This window comes from Lepus europaeus, chromosome 5 (genome assembly GCF_033115175.1).
Source record: "Lepus europaeus isolate LE1 chromosome 5, mLepTim1.pri, whole genome shotgun sequence".
Lineage (NCBI taxonomy): Eukaryota > Metazoa > Chordata > Mammalia > Lagomorpha > Leporidae > Lepus > Lepus europaeus.
Genome location: NC_084831.1, coordinates 10955951 through 10974874, shown reverse-complemented (window position 1 = coordinate 10974874; position 18924 = coordinate 10955951). Strand labels below are relative to the sequence as shown.

At 51.6% G+C, this 18924-nt stretch overlaps 1 protein-coding gene and 1 pseudogene across 2 annotated transcripts in view; one reads left to right on the top strand and one right to left on the bottom strand.

Annotated features, from left to right (window-relative positions):
* Positions 1-18924, top strand: part of ZBTB17 (zinc finger and BTB domain containing 17) — a 37482-nt gene that overhangs the window by 6087 nt on the left and 12471 nt on the right. The gene's annotated exons all lie outside the window — the stretch shown is intronic.
* LOC133760476 (MRG/MORF4L-binding protein-like) lies at positions 16824-17951 on the bottom strand (annotated as a pseudogene).

The window sequence follows — 18924 nt, the reverse complement described above, 5'->3', positions numbered from 1 at the left end:
GGGGACTGCTTTGTAACATCAAAAACGTTCTCAGCTTCTGGTCTTAAAAGGTCTGGCAGTGGAATCTGTTCTCCCCACCCACACCACTTCCTCTGCTGGAGTTATTACTCTAAGCGGTCACTTTCCTGTCCTGGGTGGAAGACTGAATTTTGCTGTCCTGCCCGGTGGAAACCTCTTTCCGTGGCTCATAAGCCATAGCTCAGAGAGCGAAACCCCTCTCATTTCGGTAGTCTGGGGTGTGTGGGCCCTGGCAGGGACTTTCCTGGTTTACTGTAACTCAGCCAGCACTCCTTGCTTCAAGACATTGTTTAAAGTGAAAATGAACATTGTTTAATTTTGTGAAATATTGGGAGGATTTGAAAGAGTGTGTTAGCCTTAAAGAATAAAGCTACAAGAACACCTCTATACCCTCTGCTAGTTTACAACACAGAATGTTACCATGATCTTTGGGTTCCCCTGTGTGGCCCTATGGATTCTACCCCACCCCACATCTCCCACCCCCTGCCATTCCTAAAACTTACTTTCATCACTCTCTTATTTTTTTCAATAAAAAACATTTTTATTTTTAATTTTTATTTTTAATTTTTATTTGCGAGGCAGAGGGAGGGGAGAGAGGAAGCCAGCCCTCATCTGCTGGTTCACTCCCTAGATGACTGCAGTGGCTGGGGCTGGGGTGGCTGAGCTGAAGCTGGGAGCTGGGAATCCAATCCAGGTCTCACACGAGCAGCAGGAACTCAACCACTTGAGCCGTCCTCGCTGCTCCCGGGGTCTGCATCAGCAGGACGCTGGAATCATGAAACTTAGGCACTTTGTCATGGGATGCTGGCATCCTAACTGCTGGGCCAGACACCGGCCTCTCTTTATAGTTGCACCATGTGTTTATATCGCTAAACAATGTGTTACTTGATTTCACATTTTTGAACTTGATATAATTATTTTCTTAATGACTCAAGTTTTTTGTTTAATATATTTTATTTTTTAAAAATGATTTCATTTATTTATTTGAGAGGTAGAGTTACAGACAGTGAGAGTGAGAGACAGACAGAAAGGTCTTCCAACCACTGATTCACTCCCCAAATGGCTGCAATGATCAGAGTTGAGCCGGTCCAAAGCCAGGAACCAGGAGCCTCTTCCGGGTCTCCCGCATGGGTGCAGGGGCCCAAACACTTGGGCCATCTTCTACTGTTTTTCCAGCCCATAAGCAGAGAGCTGGGTTGGAGGAGGAGCAGCATTTATTAAACCTTAACCCTACAAGGAATCTTGGCAGTCATCTAATACCAATGAGGATACAAACCGAACACAGATCAGTCACCTGTGAAGAGCTTGTGCTACACGGAGTCCAGCTGCATCAGTTTCCACTTTGTATTTAATCTTTTTAATTTTGGCTTTGATCCTTTTAAAAGGAGTTAATTAATTTGAAAGGCAGAGAGACTCAGAAAGGGAGAGCTCCTGTCCACTGGCTCACTCCCCAGGCTGGAGCGGAAGCCCGAGCCAAGGAGTCAGCTCAGGTCTCTTGGGTGGCAGGGCGCCCCCCCCCCCCCCCCCCCCCCCCCCCCCCGCTTAAACAGGAAGCTGGAGTCAGGAGCGGAGCTGGTATCCCAGACACCTTAGAGGGCGTAGTCCCCTTCACCTTAACCCCCAGGCCAAGTCCCCACCCACCACTGCCCTGGATTCTTGATCATAAAGGAGTGTCTTGGGACTACTAATCCGTCCTTGGAATTGTTGTGAAAACCTTTTTTCTTTGCTCCTCCAAAGTCACTGTGTCCTTTGGGGAAACAAGGTGGCCTTTGCCATCAGACGATCTGGTCGCTGCTGTGAGGAGCGAGCGCTGCAGTGTGTGGCCTTTCCCTGGTCGTTTTTCAGGCTGAGACTTCGTGGGCGATGGGTGCCTGGATTTCTGATGCCGTTATTTTTAGAAGACAGGATAAGCGTCGAGCAGCCTGTCTGTTCTTTCTGTGCTTGACTGCCATGGGTTAGTATGTAACAGTAAGGGTGGTGATGGGGTGATGGCCAACAGCAACTTCGTGAAGCAGGAGCGGGAGGTGGTGAGGCTGTGGTGAGCCTGCAGCACGCTTGCCCGCGGCGCTGCCCTGGTTTTGGCTGGATTCCAAGGCGGGGATCTTTCCTGGGTCCAGGCTGTGCTGCACTGCCAGCATCACACTCAGAGTTGTGCACCCCAGGATCTCCCTGAGTCCCAGGGCTCCCTCTCCATCCGAGCCTGGACAGGAGGGTGGCAGCTGCTGCTCTGGGCAGGCCTCTGAAGGCGTTTCTGCTTGCAAAGCTTTTCCGAGTGACACAGCCTGTGCAGATCACTGTGATTTTCCGTCTCCTTTAAGAATTGTTTTCCTGTGGAAGTTTTCAGTCACCAGGTCTTGTAAGAAAAGTCTTAAAGGTTTAACAGTGGATGAAAGCAGACGACTGAGGGCTCTGAGTCTGAGCATCCGCTGATTCTGTGTCCTACCCCACTGCCACCCCACCCACCTCCCTCCCTTTTCTTTTCCTTTCTTCCTTGCTTTCTGACCTTTCTCAGTTTAAATGTTTTAACAGATAACACTCACAAGTGGTAAAACAAACTTGCAGAGCAGGAGCGTGGTGGGAAGTTCAGCCCCTCCCCCTCCCTGCACTCTGTCTCCTCCACCGAGAGGTGAGCCCGTCCTTTTCAATGTGATTCGGAAATAGAAGTTCTCAGCCTGGGTTTATGGTTTTGGGGAAACAGCACGGCCCAGCTTCTCCTGGGATGGGTCAGGCATTGAATGTTGTTAAGGGACTTGAAGCACTCCAGGAAGAGCGGCTTAAAACTTTCGCAGGGTTTTAGAATGTTTAGTGAGGGCCACTGGCTCAGGCTACTTAGAAAAATCATGTGTGTGTGGGATTCTGGGCACCAGCTAAACCCCTTCGGTTTCAGTGCCAGCTCAGGGTGACAGGGTCCCGTTTTTCACATCCTGAGGGTCCAGAGCTATGGGACTTTCCTACTTAATTTTCTGTACTGCTGCAGCCAGGGTAACCATTCAGAAATGTGAACTCGAACCTGGCCCTGTCTTGCTTAAAGCCCTGGTCTGGCTCCGGCTCCCCAGGACGAACGCCCGGTTCTGGTGTGGCGTCAGCTCCACGTGCCTGCCCAGCCTGATGCTCCGGCTGTACTTCCCTCTCTTTTCCCTTCTGATGTGGGCAGTGACTTTGTTAATTTTTCATCCAGGTTCCTGTCTCCAGAGACAGAAATACTAACCAGAGACTGGTGTTGTGTGCAGACAGGAACAGAGTTTGTTTGGCCGTGAGGGAATAAACATACATTCACGCCCAAGTGTGGGCCGCCCTGCACAGAGAACTATACGACATGAGTGGGCCAAAGAGCTGGCCACACACTGGGAGGAAAGGGAAGCCACAGATGGTGTCTGGGATAGGGAAGGTCGGTCTGTGAATGGGGAGGCCGGGGACCGGGAAGACTGCACTGCGCGCCAAAACGTGGAGCTCAGCATCCTCCAGTGAGGTGCATAGCGGAGAGAGGCCGCTCTGCTCGCGCTCCTGGATCTCCTGTGCACACAGGTCTCGAGTGACGGAGTGGACGTGGTGACTGACAGGTAGCGGTGGAGTGTGGCAGCAGCTTAGGACATCTAGCTCCACAGACCCAGCCGTTGCCTGCTAATTTATTCCATGTCATTCCACCCTCAGAGATTTCTGGACCCTTAATCTAACGGTGTTGACGGATGAGGTTCCATCTTCTCTGTATGCTGCTTGTTGGTCAGTGGCATTGTTCCTGCCCATCTAGGGTTCAGAAACCTCCACCTGTCTCATCTAATGGATCCATCTCACGAGCTGGAGAATTTTCATCTGTCATTGCCAATGGCTGTGACCCCCACAAGGTCATCATTACTCTGAGAAGTTGTCAGATTCTGAAACAGACACGTTTATCCATCAGGATGAGCATAATTGGAGAAAGATAAGTCACAGGTGGAATCCCCTTTAAGAAAGGAACAGTGTATTCTGTTTCTCAGCTAGAAGGCACTGATAGGTTATCTCTGGCAGGTTCTACATCTTGTAGTCTCTGAGGGAACTCCCTGCTGTTAGAGTAGCGGTGACAGTCTGTTCATCACTGCTGCTGCTCCTCCTTGTTCTACCAGTGCCTATTCCAAGGCTCCTCGGTTGTCCCTGCCCGTCTTAGGTAGAGCATCCAGAGACTTGATTACCTGCCATCAAAGCTGGCCTGAAGTAGTGGCTAGGTTGCCCCAAGCAGTAGACAGATTTTTAAAAATGGCTTCTACTGTGACCATAGAAAAATTCACTAAGGAATTTTCCTGCCAATAGCAGCTTCCTGAGAGAATCAGAGGAGGTAGGTAAAACATGTCTGCCATAAAGTGCAACAACCTTGACATGACAAAGCCTTACTCTACTTACGTTTTTGCCTTTTGAAGAGGTAGTTGAGGTCTTCAGCTGGTTCAGAAGGGTAGGCACACGTCCTCTGCGTGCACCTGTGAAGACTGAAGAGGTGGAGGCACCCAGCTTGAAATGCCTTGTAACTTAACAAAGAGCACCTGACAGGCCCCTTCCATTTAGGCTGCGGTTGGTCACAAGGGATCCTTTCTTCTAGGTCTCTATTAAACAAGGTCTTCTGGGCTCTGGCACTGGAAGAATTTAGTTAATGTACTCCATCAGTACCTGACCTAGATTGATAATCTGATCTCTAGATTCCAAATCAGAGGTCAAAAGTAAGGAAGGGCCTTCCATACAGCATCTCAAATGGATTAAGCTTTAAAGCAGCCGCAGGTGCCCGGCATGGTCATCCTAAAGGGGGCAGCAGGCAGTAGTTTAAGCCATGTTTCTGAGGTCTTTTGGCAAACCTTATCCAGAATTTCTTTCTTTTTTTTTTTTTTTAAGATTTATTTATTTATTTATTTGAAAGGCAGAGAGAGAGAGAGGTCTTCCATCCGCTAGTTCACTCCCCAGATGATTGCAACATCCAGAGCTGAGCAGATCTCAAGCCAGGAGCTTCTTTCGGTTCTCCCATGAAGGTGCAGGGGCCCAAGGACTTGGGCCATCTTCTACTGCTTTCCCAAACCATAGAAGAGAACTGGATTGGAAGTGGAGCGGCTGGGACTCAAACCGATGCCCATATGGGATGCCAACTCTGCAGGCCAGGGCTTTAACCCACTGCATCACAGCACCGGCCCCTCAAATAAATCTTAAAAATCAAGATTTATTAATCTGAAAGGCTGAGTTCCAGGGAGAGACAGGTGAGCTCCTCTGTGTCTCCTGTGATGGTTGTACCTGTTAGGCCACAGCGCCAGCCCCCATTGTTGAGCCCATTCTATCTCAGGCTCAGTGTGGTGGGGATTCTTCGTTACCTTTAAAGGCTGAGGTGTTAAAGCCATTTCTAGAACCTCCTGTGTAGCAGCTCTTCTTGCTGCTTTATCTGCTAATGCAGTTCCTTTGCTAACCTAACTGGCTGTTCTGGTGTGCCCTGCAGTGAATGACAGCCACTTCTACAGATTCCAGTACTGCCTGAAGAAGAGTTACTAGCTCTTTTCCATATTTAATGAGAATGTGGTTTGTAGTCAGTAGGCCTCTTTCTTTCCAAGTTGCTGCATGTACATGTACACAAGGAAAGGCTATTTGGAGTCTGTATAAGTGTTAACTCGTTGGCCTTTTCCTAATTGTAAAGCTCTCGTTGAAGCAGTAAGTTCAGCCTTTTGAGCTGAAGCATTCGATGGCAACGCCTGAGCTTCTGTCGCCTGTCCAGACCCACTGTGGTGTGTCCTGCCTTCCTCACCCCTTGCTTCATGAAGCTGCTGCTGTTAGTGAACCACGTGACAGCTGGGTTTTCCATCTTGTAAGTTGGGGCTGTTAGAACAGGTCTGCCCTGTGGTCTACAACAGGAGTAAGTAGGTTTGTCAGTATCAGGTGGTAGTAGAGTAGAGAACTGGCATACACTGAGAGACCTCAGGTGAGCCTGATGCGTCCTCCTGTTAGCCTTGATGGCCTCCGGTCTCTAGGACTCCTTGCACCTGGTGCGGAGTTTGAACTTCAGGGGGCTGGCCAAAGTCAGCTTGGTGGTTTCCTCCACCAAAAGCTCTGTTGCAGCAACTGCCCGTGAGCCTGCAGGCCGTCCTGCAGCTACTGAATCTAGCGGATAGAAAGGCAGGCCACTGGTAGTGGAAGTGGATTCCGATTCTGAGTCAGCACACCGAGAGTGACTCCCTGTTTCTCTGCTACACAGGGGGAATGGCTTGTCCAAGGAAGGGACTCCTAGTGTCGGGACTTCTGTTAACAGCTCTTTAATCCTCTGGAAGGCTTCTTCCTGCTCTGTCCAGTCACGTGGGTCTGTGTCAGGCTATCAGCCCAAATCCTGGAATCCGTATTCTACAAGTCTGCCATTCCCAGTTTCTTTGCCGTGGCCCTATATAGAATATAGCCTCCTTTCTCTTCAGTGAAAGAGCACGCTTTCCTGGGCTCAGAGTATACCCTAGGGTTGTTTGTTTATGTCTTGCTCAGAAATCTAAAGTTTAAGACTTGAATAGTATTTTCATCTGAGTCTCCTCGAGGGGCTGCAAATGAGAACATCAGCTACCTATTGTAGAACTGCTCCATTCTTTAATCAGCTCTCTGAGTTAAGCTTAGAAACATTAACTTGAGGAAAGATAGCAAAGGAATTGGACCTTCGGACATTACCAAGAACTAGTGAAAGATAAGAAATCTGTTTGCCAAACTAAAGGCAAAGTAAATTTCCTAGAATGTTTACCATCAACTCCTCTAAGAATACAACTCTATCAGGTTTGGGATCCTGCTGGGAAGTTAGCACAGTGACTCCTCTAGTCAGTTTAACAAATTAACACTCTCACCTTTGATGTCAGCAGTCACCCAGGGCTTTGCTGGCATGAGATGCCCAGGCTGTGGAGGCCTCCCGAGTCTTCAGACAAGGCCATGAGCAGAGTGGAAGCTCTGGGTGATTTTTTTTAAAAAAAGATTCATTTATTTGAAAGACAGAATTACAGAGAGAGGTACAGTCAGAGAGAGAGAGAGGTCTTCCAACCGCTGGTTCACTCCCCAGATGACCACAACAGCCAGAGCTGAGCTGATCTGCAGCCAGGAGCTTTTTTCTGGTCTCCCATGTGGGTACAGGGGCCCAAGGACTTGGGCCATCTTCTACTGCTTTCCCAGGCCATAGCCGAGAGCTGGATCAGAAGTGGAGCAGCTGGGACTCAAACTGGCGCCCATATGGGATGCCGGCAATGCAGGCTGGGGTTTTAACCTGCTGCGCCACAGCACCAGCTCCACTGGGTGATTTTTAAAGCAGTTACTACCCTATGAACCTGCTACCTGGCTGGCTTCCCGTGCTGGAGTACCCTTTCTTCTTCAGCCCTGTCTGTATTATTGAACACCTTGAATTTTTTTTTTTTTTTGACAGGCAGAGTGGACAGTGAGAGAGAGAGACAGAGAGAAAGGTCTTCTTTTTTGCCGTTGGTTCACCCTCCAATGGCTGCTGCGGCCGGCGCATCGCGCTGATCTGAAGCCAGGAGCCAGGTGCTTCTCCTGGTCTCCCATGCTGGTTCAGGGCCCAAGGACTTGGGCCATCCTCCGCTGCCTTCCCGGGCCATAGCAGAGAGCTGGCCTGGAAGAGGGGCAACCGGGAGAATCCGGCGCCCCAACTGGGACTAGAACCTGGTGTGCCGGCGCCGCAAGGCGGAGGATTAGCCTGTTGAACCACGGCGCCGGCTGAATACCTTGAATTTTATTTTTACCATCTGGCTCATGGGAATTTGGGGTCCCATGAACAGGTTCTGAAACTGTACCCCTAGGAGTGAATCCATAGGAATGAATGCAGAAATATATACAGCTGATAGGTCTCTGTAGAACTTGAAAAGTCAAAAGTAGACATGGTTGTTTACAAGTGCAGTTATGCTTAGCATATGACTTGAATCCCTTGGAGCAGATGTAATTTGGTGCCTTAGAATCTGCTTTTGCACCCCAAGGTGGGTTTCCTGTCCTAGCCCACTCACGGGCTCCCCTTCCGGTTGATCTGGACCTGGTGTTTTATTTCCCAGGGCCCCTTGAATTTTCCTAACCTTTGCACCTAGGGTAACTGGCCACTGGGGAGCACTGTCATTGTTACCAAGATGCCAGTACATCAGAGAATGCAATTACATGTGTGATTGGGGCATTTTCCCAGCACCCCACATGAGCTTGTGGGTTGTCAGCATCGCCACTAGATATCAACCTTTAGGGGACACTGTGCCTCACACCTGGAGGCTAAGCCTCTGAGTGATGAAACCAGAAACCAGAGTAAAACTAAGATGAGCTCTCAGAGCTTTTCTTAAGACCCTGAAGCTCTAGCACCCCAAGAATTGTTGGGGCTTAAATGCTATACTTAGGGTATTCAACCCCAAGGGGTCTTAAATCTCATGCTTGGAGTATTTGCTCCAGGGTGGTGCCAGCATCCAAGCATCTTGAGATGTTGGAGCTGAGCAATCCAGGGTTCATGTTTCTGGTAGCCGACCCCTGCCGCGAGGGAGGAGGCTTGACTGTGTGTGAACTATGAGGTCCCATTTGGCTAGTAGAAACCACACATTCACCTACCAAAAGCCAGCTGCATTTCAAACCTGCTTTCCTTGTACCTACCAGCTGCCCTAGACCAGAGAGGTTCAGTGACTGTCAAGCCCTAACTAAACTGTAAGTAGGCTGCTGCCACTCAAATGTGGCTGACACTGGAAAGGGAGGGCCCTCTTCTCTACCTCCAATAGGGAAGAAAGCCCCACCCCTCTGTGTTTGGCTGTAACAACTAGATAACGGTTCCTCCTTCCAGTAAGCACAGGGGAGGGGCGGGAGCAGGAGACAATATGGAGGACAAAGCCAAGGTGGACACATGGCATCCAGCAGTTATGACTCAGTGTTAAGAATGGACCTGCCCAGGCCGGCGCCGTGGCTTAACAGGCTAATCCTCCGCCTTGTGGCGCCGGCACACCGGGTTCTAGTCCCGGTCGGGGCACCGATCCTGTCCCGGTTGCCCCTCTTCCAGGCCAGCTCTCTGCTGTGGCCAGGGAGTGCAGTGGAGGATGGCCCAAGTCCTTGGGCCCTGCACCCCATGGGAGACCAGGAGAAGCACCTGGCTCCTGGCTTCAGATCAGCGCGATGTGCTGGCTGTGGCGGCCATTGGAGGGTGAACCAACGGCAAAAAGGAAGACCTTTCTCTCTGTCTCCCTCTACTGTCCACTCTGCCTGTCCAAAAAAAAAAAAAAAAAGAATGGACCTGCCCCACCCCAAACAGTGTCTCTGAGAAATACATTGTCTAGGAAAGCTGCACACTCCAATATAATGTTTGCAGCCCATGGCTGGTGAGGAGCAATGACCAGAATGCCCATGATATCTTTTTTTTTTTTGACAGGCAGAGTTAGACAGTGAGAGAGAGAGAGACAGAGAGAAAGGTCTTCCTCCGTTGGTACACTCCCCAAATGGCCGCCACGGCCGGAGCTATGCCGATCTGAAGCCAGGAGCCAGGTGCCTCCTCCTGGTTTCCCATGCAGGCGCAGGGGCCCAAGCACCTGGACCATCCTCCACTGCCCTCCCAGGCCATAGCAGAGAGCTGGCCTGGAAGAGGAGCAACCGGGACTAGAACCCGGCGCCCATATGGGATGCTGGCACCGCAGGCGTAGGATCAACCAAGTGAGCCACGACGCCAGCCCCCATGATATCTTTTTAACAGGGTTTCCAGCCTGAGCTTGAGGCTGGCTTCTGACAGTTACCAAGGCAAAAACAAGATACCTAATCACTGGCATTTCAAAAGCTCACCCTCTCCGAGTACAGAGGAAATAAAGCCCTTTAAACTGACCAAGTGATTATCCTAAAACATGTAAGGACTGTCACCAACATCTATTCCACTGCTGTTTGGGGTTACACACTCCTGGCTGGCTCGCCATTATGATGTGGCAGTGAATTTGTTAATTTTCATTCCGTTTCCTGTCTCCCGCAGACTTAGAAATACCAAGTGGACACTGGTGTGTACAAACAGGGACATTTATGTGGCAGTGAGGGAGGGAGTGTGCATTCACATGCAGGTGTGAGCCGCCCTACTCAGCTCTACAGGTGGGCCACAGTCTCGGGAGGAGAGGGAAACAAAATGGTGTGGTGCTAGGGAAGCTCTGTCTAAACAGGGAGGTAAGGTCCCCAGAGGAAAGAGGACCACTCTCCCGTCTTCTATACCTTTTATATCCTCCCCCCACCTCTGCAGGTTTTGGATATAACAGATGCATTATGGGAAGGCAGATGTTTTGATTGACAGGTGAGGGTGGGGGTGCTGGCATCAGCGACAGCTTGTGACATCTGGCCCTGCAGACCCATAGCTGCTTGCCTGTCTGGCTCTACAGCCCAAACTAGTTGCCTGCCTATTCCATATCACTTCTTATGGTGAGGTCAACTTCCTGCTGCCCAAGCCCCTAAGGAACCACCACTGTTTGTCATACACGCACTCCATTGTAACGCTGTGGCCAGGGACTCTGTCCTCCCAGGTGGCCCTCGTAGCACCTCTCCACACTCAGCTTGTCTGTCTCTCCTGATGGAAGTCCCCAAGAAGGGCTGACCTTATTCCCTGTGGAGCCGCCAGCTGAGGCAGGGCACCCAGCTCTGGGTGGGGCTCTGACTTTCAAGTAAATATCCGCTACACTCTCCCCTCTGTCCCAGGCTGAGACCCCTCAAGTGTCTACATTGAACTTCAGTGGGCAGCTCGTCCCAGGATTTCTGCTCTAAGCTGCGTAGTGACAAAGGCTTGGCCGTGGAAGGGTGGAGCCAGACGGAAACAACAGCTGTGTGCCCTTCTGCCACACCGGGCCAGCCTGTGGCTCCTTTACCCGCTTCCAGGTGCCTTCCCGCGGCCCTGACCAGCCACCACGGGCAGCGCCCTGAGCTTTTCAGGCAAAGGGAGTTGAGATGAGCTGGTTGTTCTAATCAGCCCCTCTCCCCGCTCTGTTGTAAGCATGCATGAGTAACAGGCAGGTTTTAGAGAAGTCATGCTCACTCCACTTTTGCAGTATTTGGGCAACACTTCCGTCTGCTGCTCACCTTACTTACTGCTCTCAGTTGTGACTATGGTGCTGTCCTGTTGCAGGGGTGAGCAATCTCAAACTCCGAGAAGCTGACCTGAGGCCACCCTGTGAAGTAGAGAAGCAGGGATTCAGATGTGCACCTTCCAGTTCTTAGGCCGTTGGTCTCTATCCAGTGTCCACTCCCATGGGTACCCATTCAGTTACCATCCCTGCAAGTGAACATGGAGCAGGACTCTTGATTTCCTCCAACTGAATCTCTTCCCGCCACTGTGCCTCACCACAGCAAATGGCGCCACCACTGGGCCGGTTTCTCGGACCATGGATTTTTTTTTTTTTTAAAGATTTTATTTATTTATTCGTAAGTCAGAGAGTTACACAGAGAGAAGAGAAGCAGAGAGAGAGAGAGAGGTCTTCCATCTGATGGTTCACTCCCCAGTTGGCCGCAACGGCCAGGGCTGTGCCGATCCGTAGCCAGGTGCTTCTTCCAGGTCTCCCACGTGGGTGCAGGGGCCTAAGGACTTGGGCCATCCTCTATGCTTTCCCAGGCCATAGCAGAGAGCTGGATCGGAAGAGGAGCAGCCGGGACTTGGCGTTTCAGGCCAGGGTGTTAACCTGCTGCGCCACAGCGCCGGCCCCCGGACCATTTTAGCATCATCTCTGACTCCTTTCTTTTTCTCACATCCCATGTCTGCTTGATGAGCTAATTTTGTTGGCTCTGCCAAAGCACGTCCCCAGTCTGACCACTTCTCCCCTTGGCTGCCACCATCCTGGTGAGGCCATTACTGAGTCTTGCTTTCTCTACTGCAGTGGTCTGACTGGTGTTCCCCTCTGCACCCCTGCCTCCTTGCAGTATCTCTTGGCACTGCAGTCAAAGTGGTCCTTTAAAAATGTTTTCACTGGGGCTGGCATTGTGGCACAGCAGGTACAGTCGACGCCTGCAGTGCCAGCATCCCATATGTGCACTGGTTCAAGTCCCGGCTGCTCCAATCCAGCTTCCTGCTAATGTGCCTGGGAAAGCAGTGGAAGATGGCCCAAGTCCTTGGGCCCCTGCACCCACAAGGGAGACCTGTGTGGAGTTCCAGGCTCCTGCCTTCGTCCAGGCCCAGCCCCAGTCATTGTGGCCATTTGGGCAGTGAACCAGCAGATGGAAGATCTCTGTCTCTCCTTCTTTCTCTGTAACTCTGTCTTTCAAATAAATAATAAGTAAATAAATCTTTTTTTAAAAACTCATTATTCTGTCTCACCTCTCCCAAGCCATCCATTGTACTCGGAAGAAACCTCAAAGTCTGATGTGCCTCTGAGACCCTGGGTGACCTCAGCCTCTGTTGCTGCCAGCCTCAACTCTTCTCATTCTCCCACTCCTCACCCAACACTAAGGCCCCTGGCCAGGTCACGCCTGTTTCAGGGCGTTTGCATCTGCTCTTCCTTGTGTCTGTAATAGGGGCGTGGCTCATTCTGCACTGCATTAAGGCCATGCTTAAATACTGCCTCCTCAGAGAGGTCCTCCTAGACCACCAGAGAGCAACAGACAGCTACGGAGAGAATCTCCCAGCTGCTGGTTTATTCTCCACATGGCTGCAACATCCAGGTTCGGGTCAGGCCAAAGCCAGGAGCCAGGAGCTCCATCGCTGTCTCCCGCATGGGTGCAGGGCCCAGCACGCGGGTCGTCTGCTGCCTTCCCAGCTGCATTAGCAGGGATGCTGGGTGAGAAGGGGAGCAGCTGGGACTCAGACTGGCACTCCGATGTGGGCTACGAGTGGCACACGCAGCAGCTTAGCCACTGCACCTAACACCAGCCCCTGACTCCTTCCTTCCTCCCTCCCTTCCTTTCTTAAGATTTCTTTCCTTTTAAAAGATTTATTATTTGAAAAGCAGAGCGTCAGAGGGAGAGAAAGATAGATCTTCTGTCGCTGGTTCCCTCCCCAGATGGCTGCAATAAACAGGACTAGGCCAGACTGAAGCTGGGTGCCAGGAGCTCCATCTGGGTTTCCGATGTGAGAAGCAGGGACCCAGGAACGTGGGCCATCTTCTGCTGCCTTCCCTGGGGCCTTAGCAGGGAACTGGATTGGAAGTGGAGCAGCCGGGACTCAAACCAGCGCTCTGATATTGGATGCTAGTGTTGCAAGTGCTTGCTTAACGCTCTGTCCCATAAGGCTGGCCTTATTTATTTCTTTGAAAGGTAGAGAGAGAGAGATCTTCCACCCACTGTTTCACTCGCCAAATGGCCACGACAGCCAGGTCCGGGCCAGGCTTAAGCCCAGAGCCAGGAGCCTGGTCTCCATGTGGGTGACAGGGGTACTTGGTCCATTTTCCTGTTTTTCCATGCACATTAGCAGGGAACTGGATTAGAAGCAGAGCAGCTGGGTCACAAACCTGTGCTCCAATATGGAATGCTGTCATCACGGTGGTAGCCTAACCTGCTGTACTATGGCGCTGGCCCTGGACCCCTTTCTTAAATACTAAGTAGCCTCTGCCTCTCTATCCCCTCAGCTTGTTTTAGTTTTTTCCATAGCATTTATGTGTGTGTGTGTGTGTGTAAAGATTTATATGTATTTTAAAATCAAAGTTAAAGACAGAGATCTTCCATCTACTGGTTCACTCCCCAGATGGCCACAATGGCCAGGACTGGGCCAGACCAAAGCCAGGAGCCAGGAGCTTCATCCAGGTCTCCCATGTGGGTGGTAAGGAGCCAAACACCTGGGCCATCTTCCGCTACTTTTCCCAGGCCATAACAGGGAGCTAGAGTGAAGTGAGGCAGCCAGGACATGAACTGGCGCCCATATGGGATGCCAGCGTGTCAAGCACTGACTTTATCAGCTACACCACAGTACCAGCACCAGTATCTAATATATATATTTTTTAATTTTTATTTTTTTGACAGGCAGAGTGGATAGTAAGAGAGAGAGCAGAGAGAAAGGTCTTCCTTTTTGCCGTTGGTTCACCCTCCAATGGCCGCTGCGGCCGGCGCATCACGCTGATCCGAAGCCAGGAGCCAGGTGCTTTTTCCTGGTCTCCCATGTAGGTGCAGGGCCCAAAGACTTGGGTCATCCTCCACTGCCTTCCCGGGCCATAGCAGAGAGCTGGCCTGGAAGAGGGGCAACCGGGATAGAATCCAGTGCCCCAACCGGGACTAGAACCTGGTGTGCCGGTGCCGCAAGGCGGAGGATTAGCCTGTTAAGCCATGGCGCCGGTCTAATATATTTTATATCAATTTATTACCTGTCATTTTCAGTAGGCTTGATGCTCTAATACAGTGAAATTCATCTTTGTGCCTGTTGTCTAATTTATGGGCTGAGGACCCCTAGAGGGCAGTGCAGTAATTGCATAGTTAGTTGTGCAACTCTGTCCTCTACTGCTTTTCTGAATTTCTAAAATTTCTCATCCATGTAGAATTTTTTTTTTATGCTGACGAGTATTTATTGATCTGCGCCCCTAAACTCAAATATCCAGCATGGGGCCTTGGCCCTGGAGCCCTTGTCCAGGGCAGTGGGACCCAGGACCAGAGGCGGGATGCCCCTGAGGCAGCAGCAGGTGCAAAGGAGGTGGCAGCCGGGCCCTTGTCCCAGTCTCAGAGATGCCACGGGGTGCAGACACTTCGGGTCCACCGCAGAGTGAGAGCTGGCAGGGCGGGGGGCACCCTGGGGGAGGTGGAGGCGCAGGGGCCCGCCCAGCGCCCTGCCCTCCTGAGGCGAGCGTGGCGGTGTGTGCGGCGCAGGCACTGGAGTCCGGGTACGCCGCAGAATTGTTTTTCATATCCATGTAATATAGACACTGTCTTTTTTTTTTTTTTTTTGTAAGATTTATTTACTCATTTGAAAGGCAGAATTTGAGAAGGAGAGACAGAGAGAGAGAGAGAGAGAGAGAGAGAGAGATCCATCTGCTGGTTCACTCCTCAAATGGCTGCAATGACCAGGGCTGGACCAAGCTGAAGCCAGGAGCCAGGAGCTTCATCTGGGTCTCCCGCGTGGGTGCAGGGGCCCAAGCACTTGGGCCATCCTCCGCCGCTTCCCCAGGCCATAGCAGAGAGCTGGGTCAGAAGTAGAGCAGCCAGGACTCAAACTGGTGCCCATATGGGATACTGGTGCTGCAGGCCATGGCTTTAACCTGCTGCACCATGGCTCCGGCCCCTAGATTCTGTTTTGATGAGTAGAATAGTTAATTTTTATAGTGATTTTTGCCTATTATTTTCTCAGTTATCAAGCACCAGAAATACAATTACCGTTCTGTAAGGTTCTGTGGAATGATTTTTTTTTTTTTAATTTGAGAGCATTCCCATTTGTAGGTTCTCTTCCCAAATAGCCCACAACACACCAGGGCCAGACTGGGGCTGACACTAGGAACCAGGAACTTGATCCAAGTCTCTTATGTGGGTGGCAGGAACCCAACCACGTGAGCCATCACTCCTGCCTCCCCAGGTCTGCATTGACAGGAAGCTGGAGTCAGGCGCTGGAGCTGGGGATTGAACTCGGTAGTCTGATGTGGGATGCAGCTGTCTTGGCCGGTATTGTAACTGCTGGGCTGAACACCTGCCGGGTTATTCTGACTTTGAGGCAGTCATAGCCCAAAGGCGGGGCCTCTTCTGCAACTCCATCTGTGACCACTGGAGCTCAGGGTCCAGGTGTGAGGAAGGATTAAGACACAGTCCACCTGGCAGTTAGCTTGTTAACTGGAAGGAGGGGCCAGGAAACACTGTGCACTAGGGGTTTTTTGTTCGTGTGTGTGTGTGCGCGCGCGCGCTTTAATATCTGGCAGTTAAAGGAAAAGAAATTTCATCCAACAGTGTGGCCTCCTTAGCCCAGCAGCCGTGCTGCTCTTCCTCATCCTCATCTGGTCTTTGCCTTTCCCCAAGTTACCCGGTGATACAAAAATAACTGCTGTAAATAATCTGTACGTGGCATAAAAGACAGCAGAAACTGTCTCAGCTGTCATTACCTTAAAACAAGATGTCCCAGAAAAAATACAACAAAGGTTTAACTTCTGCAATATTTTTTAGTATAAAATCCTAGTAAAATAGGCTTCTTATAGATTACATAGTGAAATATCAACCTAGTCATATGCATCTCTCCCATACAGGTCCGAGTTCCCAGGTGGGAAGTGCAGGCCGTGGCGGTGCGTGCACACCTGCTTCTGATGTTGAGCCAGTGGAGCCAGAGGCTTCAGAGGACCCCTGGAAGATGAGGGTTTCCCTCTGAGGACAGAGTGGGCCTGGCGTTCTTACTGCTTGCTAATTCGGGGTCTTCTCTGGGCCCCTGGCTGTTTGCTCTCCCCATACACAGTGGACCCTGGATACATTAGTGCAGGTGGCAAGTGGCACACTCAAGAGAAGACGGAGCTCAGACTCAAAGCCTCAGCGTCTGAGCTGCGTCCTTTTTTCCTTTCCTTTTCTTCTTCTTTTTTTTTTTTTTGTAAAGATTTATTGATATGCAAGGCAGAGTTACACAGAGAGGAGAGAGACATCTTCCATCCGCTGTTTCATTCCCCAAATAGCTGCAATGGCCAGGGCGGGAGCTTCATATAGGTCTTCGTGGGTGCAGGAACCCAAGCACTTGGGCCATCTTCTGCACCTTTCCTAAGCGCATTAGCAGGGAGCTGGACCACAAGTGGAGCAGCTGGGACTTGAACTGGCACTCATATGTGATTCCAGCATCGCGAGTGGCAGCTTAACCGCAGTACAACGCCAGCCTCCAAGCTGGGTCGTGCAGGTCCCTCGAGGCCAAGGTGGTCTGACAAGACTGTTGGCCACAGCCTCCCGGGAACCTGAGGGAAGGCGTTGCAAACTTGCAGCCTCGGACAACATCAGCACCCCTCAGTGGCCGGGCTCCTCCTCTTTCCCTGCTGCCACCTGGGGCTAAGGTGTCTGCATTTGGTGGCACTTGGCAGCACTGGGCTGGAGGGGTTGCTGTGCGCAGTCAGGACCGTGGCAGGGACCAGGGTGCCTCAGCGTGTCTGCCCCTTCCTTGCAGCCACGTCTGACGAGTTCCTTTCTTTGTCTGCTGGGTTTTCTCTTGCTTTTCCCAAGCTCCCTGAAGATGAGAAAACATTGTCAGCCCCACTGGGGACGGTCCACGTCTTCCTTCATCTCCGTTCGTTTCCTCTTCTGTGACCACTTTTTCTTCGCGAACCTCCTGAACGATCTCTTCTGGATTCGGGAATGGTGACTCAGAGCTGTGCAGTGCCTGTGTGTTACACGTAGGGCGCAGATGGTGCCTCCCGTGTGAGGAGGCGCCCAGTGTGGGGGAGGGTGCAGATGCAGAGAGGAGGCGGGGCACGACTCCCAGAGGTCGGCCAGCTGCCAGCGTGCGCACAGGCCGGACACGTGGCAGAGGGCCCAGGCCCCAGGGCTGGGCTCCTTTAAACCTCAGGGGAGCTAGGGCTGAGGGTTGGGGCAGTAGGTAGGGTGAATTTCTTCATACAGGTTATTGAAGTTTGGTGCCCCCCCCACAACCTGGTGAGGATTGCAGGGGTGCGGGGGAGAACAATAGGGTGTGAGGCTGAATTGGGATTCAGGGATAAGGGGTAAATTCCGATTTTATCTGTTTTTTGGGCAGTGAGCTAGAATGGCTGAGACTCATCCTTGTTCCATTACGTATGCTCAGGTGGGCCCAGATGACCTTGGAGGGGCTGCCCAGTAGTCCTGCTGGACTTGTCCCGGATACAGATCATGTGGAGCTGCCTGTTCACACCCACAGGCTTGGAGCCTGGAGTGGAAGAGGCACACTGCTACCTCCGGCTCTGTACCACCATCTCCTCTGCTGGGCTCATGGCCGCCTCCCGTGGCTGCCTGGTGACAAGCCCCTGGCAGGCGTGGAGCCCGGTCACACTGTACACTTTCACTATGTTAGTGAGCACTGCTTAGCCACTTGCCTGGGCAGTTTATGGCTCAGGGGAGGGGCAGGCTGCTCAGACCTTCCATGATTTTGTCATGTTGGCGAGCAGGCTGTGGTTTTACCCAGTGTTCAGAACCCTGGAGTGAGGCCTAGCTGAATGGGTTCTGAGATCTTACAGATGGCGGCTGGTGCGCAGTTGGAAAAGCACAACCAGCGTCATCACTTCATTTTATAGATGATTTTAGATTTAAGAATACCTACTTTTGGAATACAAACTTCAGAAAACACTGCTGATTCTTGGCTAGTAGGAGTGTGCAGTGGATGGCAGGGATGCTCAGGTCAGGTGCCACTGTCCACTAGTGGAGGAGAGTTTGGGGACGGATTTTAAATTTGAGAAACCGTTCTTGTGGAAGAGCATTTGCCGGGCCAGGAGGGAAGCCAGCAGGTGCTGCTTTTGCTCTGGTTGCACCACAGGGTGGGTGGGAAGGGGTCCACCTTGCCAGGCTGGCCTGGTAGGAATGTCCACTTCCTCCATCTCCGTTGTTGCCTGTTGAGCCAACTGCATTTCTCAAAAATCGGGAACACTGAGCAGCCGGCAGCCAGCTGCTGCTCTCCCACCTGCTCCGGGGTTCCCCAGGGCACCTGGACCAGAGGTGCTGTGTTCATGGCAAGGCTTGTAGCTGCCTGCCACCTTTCCACGAGCCAGGGGCTGTTTGTGAGGGTCAGCATCTCCTTGTGGGCCACCAATACGGCTTTCCTGGGAGTAGTGGTTAGGAAAGCTGCCTGCAGTTCGAGCTTGCTGATAACCTGGGTAGTGTTTCAAGGCTGACAGATGCCCATCTGACTCCAGGTGGAGCTTCGCTGTTGGGCCCCTCAGTGTTCTGGGCGGGTGCTCCAGCTTCCCCCAGAGGCGCCCCTGGGGCTTAACAGAAGTGCCTCCCTAATAGAACAGTGCCCGGAGGGGCTCTGTGCTCATTGCCTGGCCTGTGCTGCCTCCCTCTTCTCTTGCTAATTGTGCTCTGGGATTTCTCCAGATTGCATTTAGAAGGAATAATGGGTCATGATTGTAA